The sequence below is a fragment of the Triticum dicoccoides genome, chromosome 3A (genome assembly GCF_002162155.2).
Source record: "Triticum dicoccoides isolate Atlit2015 ecotype Zavitan chromosome 3A, WEW_v2.0, whole genome shotgun sequence".
NCBI lineage: Eukaryota > Viridiplantae > Streptophyta > Magnoliopsida > Poales > Poaceae > Triticum > Triticum dicoccoides.
Window position 1 is genome coordinate 60,108,970 of NC_041384.1, and position 10,403 is coordinate 60,119,372.

The 10,403-nt window shown below is 40.3% G+C and overlaps 1 long non-coding RNA gene across 1 annotated transcript; it reads right to left on the bottom strand.

Moving 5' to 3' along the window:
* Positions 1-374: 374 nt before the first annotated feature.
* On the bottom strand, positions 375-4,558 carry LOC119267119. Its single transcript, XR_005132281.1, has 4 exons — positions 4,144-4,558; positions 3,883-3,977; positions 1,061-1,134; positions 375-682 (listed from the first exon to the last, which is right to left on the bottom strand). It is a non-coding gene; the product is annotated as an uncharacterized LOC119267119 (long non-coding RNA).
* Between the last annotated feature and the right edge of the window lie 5,845 nt (positions 4,559-10,403).

Sequence of the window (10,403 nt, forward strand, 5' to 3'; positions counted from 1 at the left end):
AAACCCCTTAAGAGGGCAGATAAACTGCCAGCAGAGCAATTCTGCCGGCAGATAGAACTGCCACGAGAACGGCTGCCGGGAATTACTTCTCCCGGTAGATAAACTTCTCCCGACAATTATACTGCCCCCACACATTTATTTTCCGGCGGTTTATTTTCTCCCGGCAGAATTGCCATGGCATATAAACTACATTAGTGGCAATGTAACTGCCGGCGCAAGCTTGTTTGCCCGGCAGTTAATATGCCATCACATTAATTTCACTAGAAAAAGCAAATTGATCTGGGCAACGAATCGCTAATTTAATATGCATTCATTTTTCCAGGAAATCAAGACAAATGACAATATTTCATAATTCACATATGGACCTCATCGTAAAACTTAACTTCATTCAATAAAATTAACGACCAAATACATATGTTTCTAGAAACGCCCATATATAAGGGTGTTGTGCAACAAAAGGAAAATTACATATGTTTTTGGATGCGACACACGAGAAAAATGAGCATACAGTGGCTTCTATGCTAAACTAGCAACCAAAATTAGCTTTCCCCATGGTTGTAATGTTCCCAACAACACGAGGCCCTAATCATTCAAAATGCTTATAGTATATTGCTTTAACTTCCGCTAGCCTCTCGCTCTTGTGCTTCAGCATTGCCTTCTCTTCCTTTTTCCATTCTATTTCCTGAAAAGAGAAATTTTCGGCACATTAGAATTTACACGTCAGATGTAAGTAGATTGCCGTTTGTTTCCTTCTCATCGTTGCCTTTTGTTTTCATTCTGACACATCATCTAAATGTTCCAAATAAAATATGGTCAGGTTCATAGTTTTACTTGTTGAAGGGGGCAAACTAATATGAAGTCATGACAGCATGGCAAAACTTGGAACCCAAATTTGGCCATATTCAATTTTATTTTAAAAAAAAATGCTTCACAAGCATGAATGGTAGATGCACACATGTGTACAGAATGTCACCCTCATTTGTCAAACCATCTTTTTGGACTCAGACTAGAACAAAAATAAAAAATGAGTAAATAAGTTCAGGTTGGATATATGACTTACCTAGTGTACTCTCTGCCTCCATTCAAACTTCTCCTAGCATCTTGTAGCCTTTGCTCAGCTGATAATTACTTGCCCTGACATAATACATGGAACATATAAGAATCCATGCTTCATGTTATTCTTAAGAAACAGTAACTTATTGAGTAAAATCTAGATTGAAGACCTGAACCTTATAAAATTAGCATGTAATAACAATTAAACTCTAGAAGAGTACTCCACTTTCAGTCTGTCTTAGCAGCAAAATGAAAGGAGACATAAATAAGTTCTCTAGCTAGTTATTTTTCTTCCATGTAACAGTATATGTGCATGATGACAGTTGAACTAGATGATCTCACATCGATCGACCAATGGGAATAAACAGCACAATACAAAAATCTTTTTACCCAAAGCTTGCTTGTAAAACTCCTATAGTGTATTAATAATTTAGTTTTCAGTTGAAGCATCCGCTTGTTTAGCACCAAAATATTATTGAACTCCCTATACTGATAAGACTTAATAAAACATGTGAGCGGTCATTTAGAAGTATCCAGTGCGGCCATAGTGCATAGATCATTTAGAAGTTTTCACTGGCAGAGAGCATATCTACAGTCCTTTACGTACAATATAAATTGTAACTGCAAACATTCCCTGGTGCTTCCTATCAAGATGTCTGAAGATGAAAATGATAAAATGTTCTGAAGAACTGTTCATACTCGATTAAATGGAGAAATATTTAAGGAGTGACTACCCTAAGTTCAAGCATTACAAAATACTAGATGTTTCCTTTCGCACAAACAACACATGTCCAAGCATAATGTGCATATAAGTATGAAATATAGATCACAGTAGTTGATAGCACAGGCAAGCGACATAGATAACCATTGTTTCATATGCACGCTCAAAAGAATTAAGTAAGCAAAAGTAGTTTGATTTTCACATCTCAAGTTTTGATGTGATAACTCAAGAACATTTAGTCCTGAGCCATGACACTAAGGAGTTGAACTTCACAAATTTGCGCAAAATACTACAATGTTGATACCCTGGAATGATTAATTTCCCCATGACCACAAAAAGCAGTAACTCATAACCAAATCGGTATCTAACACAACACACATACATTAGTCATGTTTGTCTATAGAAGATTTGTTTCCAGGAGATACTCCTAATAGTGCAAATAGCAATTATTCCCTCCGTTCCAAAATAGATGAACCAACTTTGTATAAAGTTAGTACAAAGTTGGGTCATCTATTTTGGAACCGAGGGAGTACAACGCTAAATCGACAAATTTACTGTAATAACTGATAAGGATGATCCTTGAAGGATGTAAGTGTGACCATCAGAAGAAAATCAAATCACGTACAAGTTTTCGGAGTTGTGCAATTTAGGGAAGCACCTTCTCAAGCACAGGATCAAGGGATAGAACACAAATGATATCAAGATCTTGTAGAAGCTTATCAAAATATGTAATTTCATGTGACAATGTAGTTACTGCAATGCTTTTGAAGTTCAAAAGTATACACAAACTATTATCTATTAGATGGCATGAAAGTTTAAGCATAATTTTTGGTACCGATGTGAACTTGTTCTTTATATAATATATGGATATATCACATTCAGAAAACAACTTTCACAGAACATAAATAATAAACTTCATATCAGAGAACTAACACTTTTGCAAGTTCAAATCTTTAAACTCTAGAAGCAGTACTACACTTTCAGTCTATATTTGTAGCAAACAAAGAAGAGACAGAAAGAGATTCTCTATCTGATTTTTTTTTCTTACATGTACAAGTATATGTGCGTGATGACGAGTGAACTAAATGATCTGACATCAATCAATCAATGGAGATAAACAAGGGTACTTGTTCATTCCAACTACATGTTCATTAGTCAATGTTTGTTTTCTTTTAACATCCAGAATTAGCACAAAGAGCACTTAATCATAGTAAATGGAAGAATACCCATTGGCACCAAGAATTAGAGTTGTGAAGAGCATCTTCATTGGTACATTCAAGCCCAAGTTTGAGAGAAAAAAATGTTACCTCAGTATTGAACTCCTATGAAACAAGTAGCTAGATGGTAAATCAGGGCAGGAAAAGTAGCTACTTTTGTAGAGAAATTTTTAATATCAAATCCACACTCATGTCTATAAATTTAGCTCTTCCAAATGGTGGCACCAAAAACTTTATAGAGCACTGCCGCTACATTTCCCTACTACTATAGTACATAATTTTTTGAATTTGGATTAGCAGTCCGCCCAGAGCCCCAGACTCCAGAGAAAATACAACTCATTGATTTGTTCCATAAAATGAATATCCACCGTTCATCACCATGCCCAAGAGATCTAATGGTTGACATTTCTTAGATTTGCTATGTACGGGCAGGCGCCAAAACGACTCCAGGACCTTTCTGGAATCCTAACGGCTCCAAATGGGCCCACTAGTGAAACTCTGCTATTCAAGATCTTCTGTGGCTATGATCAGGAAACAATGATGACTAGAGTAACCTTCCTTCTATAAACAACTAGCTTGTACAGAGCACTAATTGTTTGTATCTACCAATTTTTGAAGCAGCAACTTGCCAATCCTTTGGACGGGATTTAACACTCAACAGCATACATACTACTCCCATCTGAAAATAAATGTTGCTCAAATAAACGGATGAGTGAGTGAAGAACACGTGCATAGCTCGTGCCTTCGACTAGTATACACAGTCTTCAGTTGCGCAATGTCTGAACCGGAATAAATAAAGACCGATCCATGTACTAAGAAGGATGGATACAAGCAAATGAAATAGGCACATATACTTACATATTAAGATACCAAAATGAAATATACACTAACCTGGCTAAAACCCTTTACTAATCATGAGCACCAAGAATTCCTCGAACAAACCAACCACTGCTAGAACCAGTCTCCAATCCGTTCACTAATAGCACCTGCATCAATTTGGTAGGAAAAGGAAAAAAACAATAAGGAACACGCTCAGTAGTGACTCGCTGGAAGGGAAAATCTGCCTTCGTACGGAGAACTGGACAACGCGCACCATGAGTTCTCATCGAGCAGAGAAGAAAAGATTAACAATCTTGGTAAGGAAGATCTCACCTGCATCGGGTTTCCACCAAGACGGATCTGAGGAAAGTATTGTACCAGCACAATAGAGATGGGACACCACGCTCGCCGTTGGCGGGGAGGAAGCCATGGTGGGGGCCTATGCTCGTCGGCGTGATGGACTGTAAAGAAGAGATGGAGGCGACCGACATCGTCGACCAGTTCTGGTGGTGGTGTCGAAGGGAGGGAGGCGACAATGACCTCGCACACCAGAGGCGTATCAAGGGAGGCGACGCCGAGATCCAAGCACCGCCGCCATAGATCCCGATGGGGTTGCACTGGTCAACCAAAGGGGTGGTGGTGGAGGGCGTGGTCAACGGCAGAGGGGGCGGCGGCGGCGGTCAAGGAGGAGGTCTAGAGAGGGTTCGATTTGGGGGAGAACGGGTCGTGTGGTGGCTGTAATTCTTCTCTTTTTTTGAGCGGTGGCTGTAATTATTTTGAGTGGAAATGTCACGCGCTCTCCCGCGCCACCGCGCCTTTCGGCCAAATATTATTTTGGGCTCGCGCCACAGGCAGGCCCGGCAGATAGTGAGCCGTAGTTTAGTTCTCCCGGCAGTTTTTATGACCTAAGATGTGGACATTATTACTGGCAGTGCGCATGCCCTTACTGATTAACTTCTACCCGCAGTTTCTTCGTCGTTATGTACTTCTACCGGCAGTAACAAGATCCTCGGAAGATGGTTTGCCCTCATTCTTGTATTTCTCCCGGCAGTTAATTGCCCCCAATTCGGTGTTGTGGTGTAGTGTATGATCATTGTTTCTGCCGAGGCGGCGCTTACGCCGCCGCTTTGACTGCTTCTCGAGGGGACAACCCTTCGTTGCGTCCTTTCGTTCCTCCTCGTCGTTTTCTTTTGGTGTGTCCATCATGTATACATCATGTGATGAAGTGGGAGTCCGGTGCCCTGTGAGCAGTGGTTCCTGTTCGTCTCCTGCATCGTTGTCCATACCGTCCATGTATTCGGAGTCGAGGTCGAGCATGTCGGTTAAGTCATCGACAGTGGCTACAAAGTGGGTGGTGGGTGGGCGGCGAATTTCTTCGTCATCCGCATCCCAATCCTGTCAGACATAGTTCGGCCCGGATCCTCCTAACAAGGAGAGAGACCTTAATGAGTTCAGTATATCGCCGAAGGGCGAGTGCTGAAAAATATCCGCGGAGGAAAATTCCATGATCGGCGCCCAACCGAATTTGATAGGAACGGGCGCGGGCGGTTCGGAGTGCGTGGCCGGAGAAGAATCCGGTAGTTTAGCAACACGGCTCTCGTGAAGGGCAAGGTCGATATTTGGCTCGATCCCCGTTGGGGATACGGCCTCTGTGGCGGGGTCTATCCACCCGTCCATGGGAGGCGCAACTGGCTCTGAATTAAGGGTCGGAGCGGCTGCCGATGTGAGTTCTTGAACACTGTCCGGTGGCAGAGCTAAATCGTACTCATCGTGACCGCGTGACACACAAGGCAGAGGCTCGAATCCGTCGAAGATCAAGTCTCCGTGGATATCGGTCGTGTAGTTTAAGCTTCCAAACCTGACCTGATGGCCAGGGGCGTAGCTTTCAATCTACTCCCGATGGCCAAGCGAATTGGCCCGCAGTGCGCAGCCTCCAAATACAAAAATATGTCCGGGGAGAAAAGTCTCACCCTAGACTGCATCACCAACGATGATAGAAGGAGCCATCAAGCCTAACGGCGACGACACAGAGGAACTCTCAATGAAAGCACCAATGTCGGTGTCAAACCCGGCGGATCTCGGGTAGGGGGTCCCGAACTGTGCGTCTAGGCGGATGGTAACAGGAGGCAGGGGACACGATGTTTTACCGAGGTTCGGGCCCTCTTGATGGAGGTAAAACCCTACGTCCTGCTCGATTTATTCTTGATGATATGGGTATTAAAAGAGTTGATCTACCACGAGATCGGAGAGGCTAAACCCTAGAAGCTAGCCTATGGTATGATTGTATGTTGTCCTACGGATTAAAACCCTCCGGTTTATATAGACACCAGAAAGTGCTAGGGTTACACAAGGTGGGTTACAAAGGAGGAGATATACATATGCGTATTGCCTAGCTTGCCTTCCACGCCAAGTAGAGCCCATCCGGACACGAGTCGAAGTCTTTAATCTTGTATGTTCATAGTCTAATAGTCCGGCCAAAGTATATAGTCCGGCTGTCCGGAGACCCCCTAATCCAGGACTCCCTCAATGATGATGGCTATGGATTCCCCTCTCCAGAACCCCGAACAGACTCCAGATCAGCCCTCCCGAGAGAGATTAGGCCTTGGCGGTGGCTCCGTATCGTAAAATGCGATTAATCCTTCTCTCTGATTTTTTTCTCCCCGAAAGTGAATATATGGAGTCAAGGTGGACGTCGGTGGAACATCAGGGGGCCCACGAGGCATGGGGCAGGCCCAGGGGGGTAGGCGCCCCCACCCTCTTGGACAGGGTGTGGGCCCCCTGACGTGGATTCTTCCTCCAGTATTTTTTATATATTCCAAAAATAATATCCGTTGATTTTTATGTCATGCCGAGAATTTTTATTTCTGCACAAAAATAACACCATGGCAATTCTGCTAAAACAGCGTTAGACTGGGTTAGTTCCATTCAAATCATGTAAGTTAGAGTCCAAAACAAGGGGAAAGTGTTTGGAAAAGTAGATACGACGGAGACGTATCAGTATGATAGAGAAACTGCTAGCTAATTCTTTCATAGGTGATGGAACATTACATCCCAATTTGCACCTAATCTATGTGGATGAAGTTTGTGGATTATTTAAGCTTGCAGGTATGCCCGAGGATGTTATCAAGAAGAAGGTCTTCCCTTTATCTTTGAAGGGAAAATCATTGACATGGTTTAGGCTATGTGATGATATGGGATCATGGAACTACAACCGATTGAAATTGGAATTTCATCAGAAGTTTTATCCTATGCATCTTGTTCATCGCGATCGTAATTATATATATAATTTTTGGCAAGGCTTAAGTCAATGTTATATTCATGCCTCAATCATGAGCTCTCAAGAGAAATTATTTAAAAAAAATTATGCTCGGCTTTCTCTCGATAATCGCTCCATGATCGATACTTCTTGTACTGGCTCTTTTATGATGAAGACTATTGAATTCAAATGGGATTTATTGGAAATAATTAAACGCAACTCTGAAGATTGGGATCTCGACGAAGGTAAGGAGTTAGGTATAACCCCAAAGTTTGATTGTGTTAAATCTTTTATTGATACCGATGTTTTCTGTGAATTTAGCACTAAATATGGACTTGACTCTGAGATAGTAGCTTCTTTCTGTGAATCCTTTGCTACTCATGGTGATCTCCCAAAGGAGAAGTGGTTTTAATATAATCCTCCCATTGAAGTAAAAGTAGTTGCACCTATTAAAGTTGAAGAAAAATACTATCACTTATAATGATCCTGTTGTTCCTACTACTTATATTGAGAAACCACTTTTCCTTGTTAGAATAAATGATCATGCTAAAACTTCAACTGTAGTTCGTAAGAGTAATACTAGAACGCCTACACCCTCTGAGGAAATTAAAGTTGAACCTAATGTTGCTATGGTTAAAGATCTGTTGGCCGATAATATTGATGGGCATGTTATTTACTTCTGTGATGAAGCTGCTAGAATTGCTAGACCCGATACTAAAAATAAACATAGACCTGTTGTAGGCATGCCTGTTATTTCTATTAAAATAGGAGATCATTGCTATCATGGCTTATGTGATATGGGTGCTAGTGCAAGTGCAATACCTCATTCCCTATATAAAGAAATTATGCATGATATTGCACTTGCTGAGATAGAGGAAATTGATGTTACTATTAAACTTGCCAATAGAGACACTATTTCACCAGTTGGGATTGTTAGAGATGTTGAAGTCTTGCGTGGGAAAGTTAAATATCCTGCTGATTTTCTTGTTCTTGGTTCCCCACAAGATGACTTTTGTCCCATTATATTTGGTAGACCCTTCTTGAATACTGTTAATGCTAAGATAGACTGCAATAAGAATATTGTTTCTATTGGTTTGGGGGATATGTCTCATGAGTTTAATTTTGCTAAGTTTCATAGACAACCCCATGATAAAGAATTGCCTAGTACAGATGAAATTATGGATCTTGCTTCTATTGCCATGCCTCCTAATGATCCTTTAGAGCAATATTTGCTAGACCATGAAAATGATATGTTTATGAATGAAAGAAGGGAAATAGATGAAGCATTCTTTAAACTAGGGCCTATTATTAAACACAACCTGCCTGTTGAAATTCTAGGGATCCTCCTCCACCCAAGGGTGACCCCGTGTTTGAGCTTAAACCTTTACCTGATACTCTTAAATATGCTTATCTTGATGAGAAATAGATATATCCTGTTATTATTAGTGCTAACCTTTTAGAGCATGAAGAAAAGAAATTATTGAAAACTCTAAAGAAGAACTGTGCTCCTATTGGATATACTCTTGATGATCTTAAGGGCATCAGTCCCACTCTATGCCAGCACAAAATAAAATTGGAGAAAGAGGAGAAACCGGTTGTTGATCACCAACGACGGTTAAATCCTAAGATGAAAGAAGTGGTAAGAAAAGAAATACTAAAGCTTCTGGAGGTAGGTATAATTTATCTCGTTGCTGATAGTCAGTGGGTAAGCCTTGTCCATTGTGTCCCTAAGAAGGGAGGTATTACTGTTGTTCCTAATGATAAAGATGAATTGATCCCACAAAGAATTGTTATAGGTTATAGAATGGTAATTGATTTCCACAAATTAAATAATGCTACTAAAAAGGATCATTACCCTTTTACCTTTTATTGATAAAATGCTAGAAATATTATCCAAACATACACATTTTTGCTTTCTAGATGGTTATTCTGGTTTCTCTCAAATACCTGTGTCAAAAGAGGATCAAGAAAAGACAACTTTTCCTTGCCCTTCCGGTACCTTTGCTTATAGATGTATGCCTTTTGGTTTATGCAATGCACCTACTACCTTTCAAAGATGTATGACTGCTATATTCTCTGACTTTTGTGAAAAGATTTTTGAGGTTTTCATGGATGATTTCTCCGTATACAGAACTTCTTTTGATGATTGCTTAAGCAACCTTGATCGAGTTTTGCAGAGATGTGAAGAAACTAATGTTGTCTTGAATTAGGAGAAGTGCCACTTTATGGTTAGTGAAGGTATTGTCTTGGGGCATAAAATTTCTGAAAGAGGTATTGAAGTTGATAAAGCTAAAGTTGATTCTATTGAAAAGATGTCGTGTCCTAAGGACATTAAAGGTATAAGAAGTTTCCTTGGTCATGCCGGTTTTTATAGGAGGTTCATTAAGGACTTCTCTAAAATTTCTAGGCCTCTGACTAATCTCTCTTACAAAAAGATGTTCCTTTTGTCATTGATGATAATTGTGTAGAAGCATTTGAAATACATAAGAAAGCTTTGATTTGCGCACCTATTGTTCAGGCTCCTGATTGGAATTTACCATTTGAAATTATGTGTGATGCTAGTGATTATGCTGTAGGGGCTGTTCTAGGACAAAGAGTTGATAAGAAATTAAATGTTATCTAATATGCTAGTAAAACTCTAGACAGTGCTCAAAGAAATTATGCTACTACTGAAAAAGAGTTTTTAGCAGTTGTATTTGCTTGTGATAAGTTCAGACCTTATATAGTTGGTTCTAAAGTAACTGTTCACACTGATCATGCTGCTATTAAACACCTTATGGAAAAGAAAGATGCTAAACCTAGACTTATTAGATGGGTTCTCTTGCTACAATAATTTGATTTGCATATTATTGATAGAAAGGGAGCTGAGAACCCCGTTGCAGACAACTTTTCTAGGTTAGAGAATGTTCTTGATGACCCACTACCTATTGATGATAGCTTTACAGATGAACAATTAACTGTCATAAATGCCTTTCGTACTGCTCCATGGTATGCTGATTATGCTAATTATATTGTTGCTAAATTTATACCACCTAGTTACACATACCAGCAAAAGAAAAAGTCTTCTATGATTTAAGATATTACTTTTGGGATGACCCACACCTTTATAAAGAAGGAGTAGATGATGTTATTGGACGTTGTGTACCTAAGCATGAACAGGAACAGATCCTACGTAAGTGTCACTCTGAGTCTTATGGAGGACACCATGCTGGAGATAGAACTGCACATAAGGTATTGCAATCCGGTTTTTATTGGCCTACTCTCTTCAAAGATGCCCGTAAGTTTGTCTTGTCTTGTGATGAATGTCGAAGAATTGGTAATATTAGTAGACGTCAAG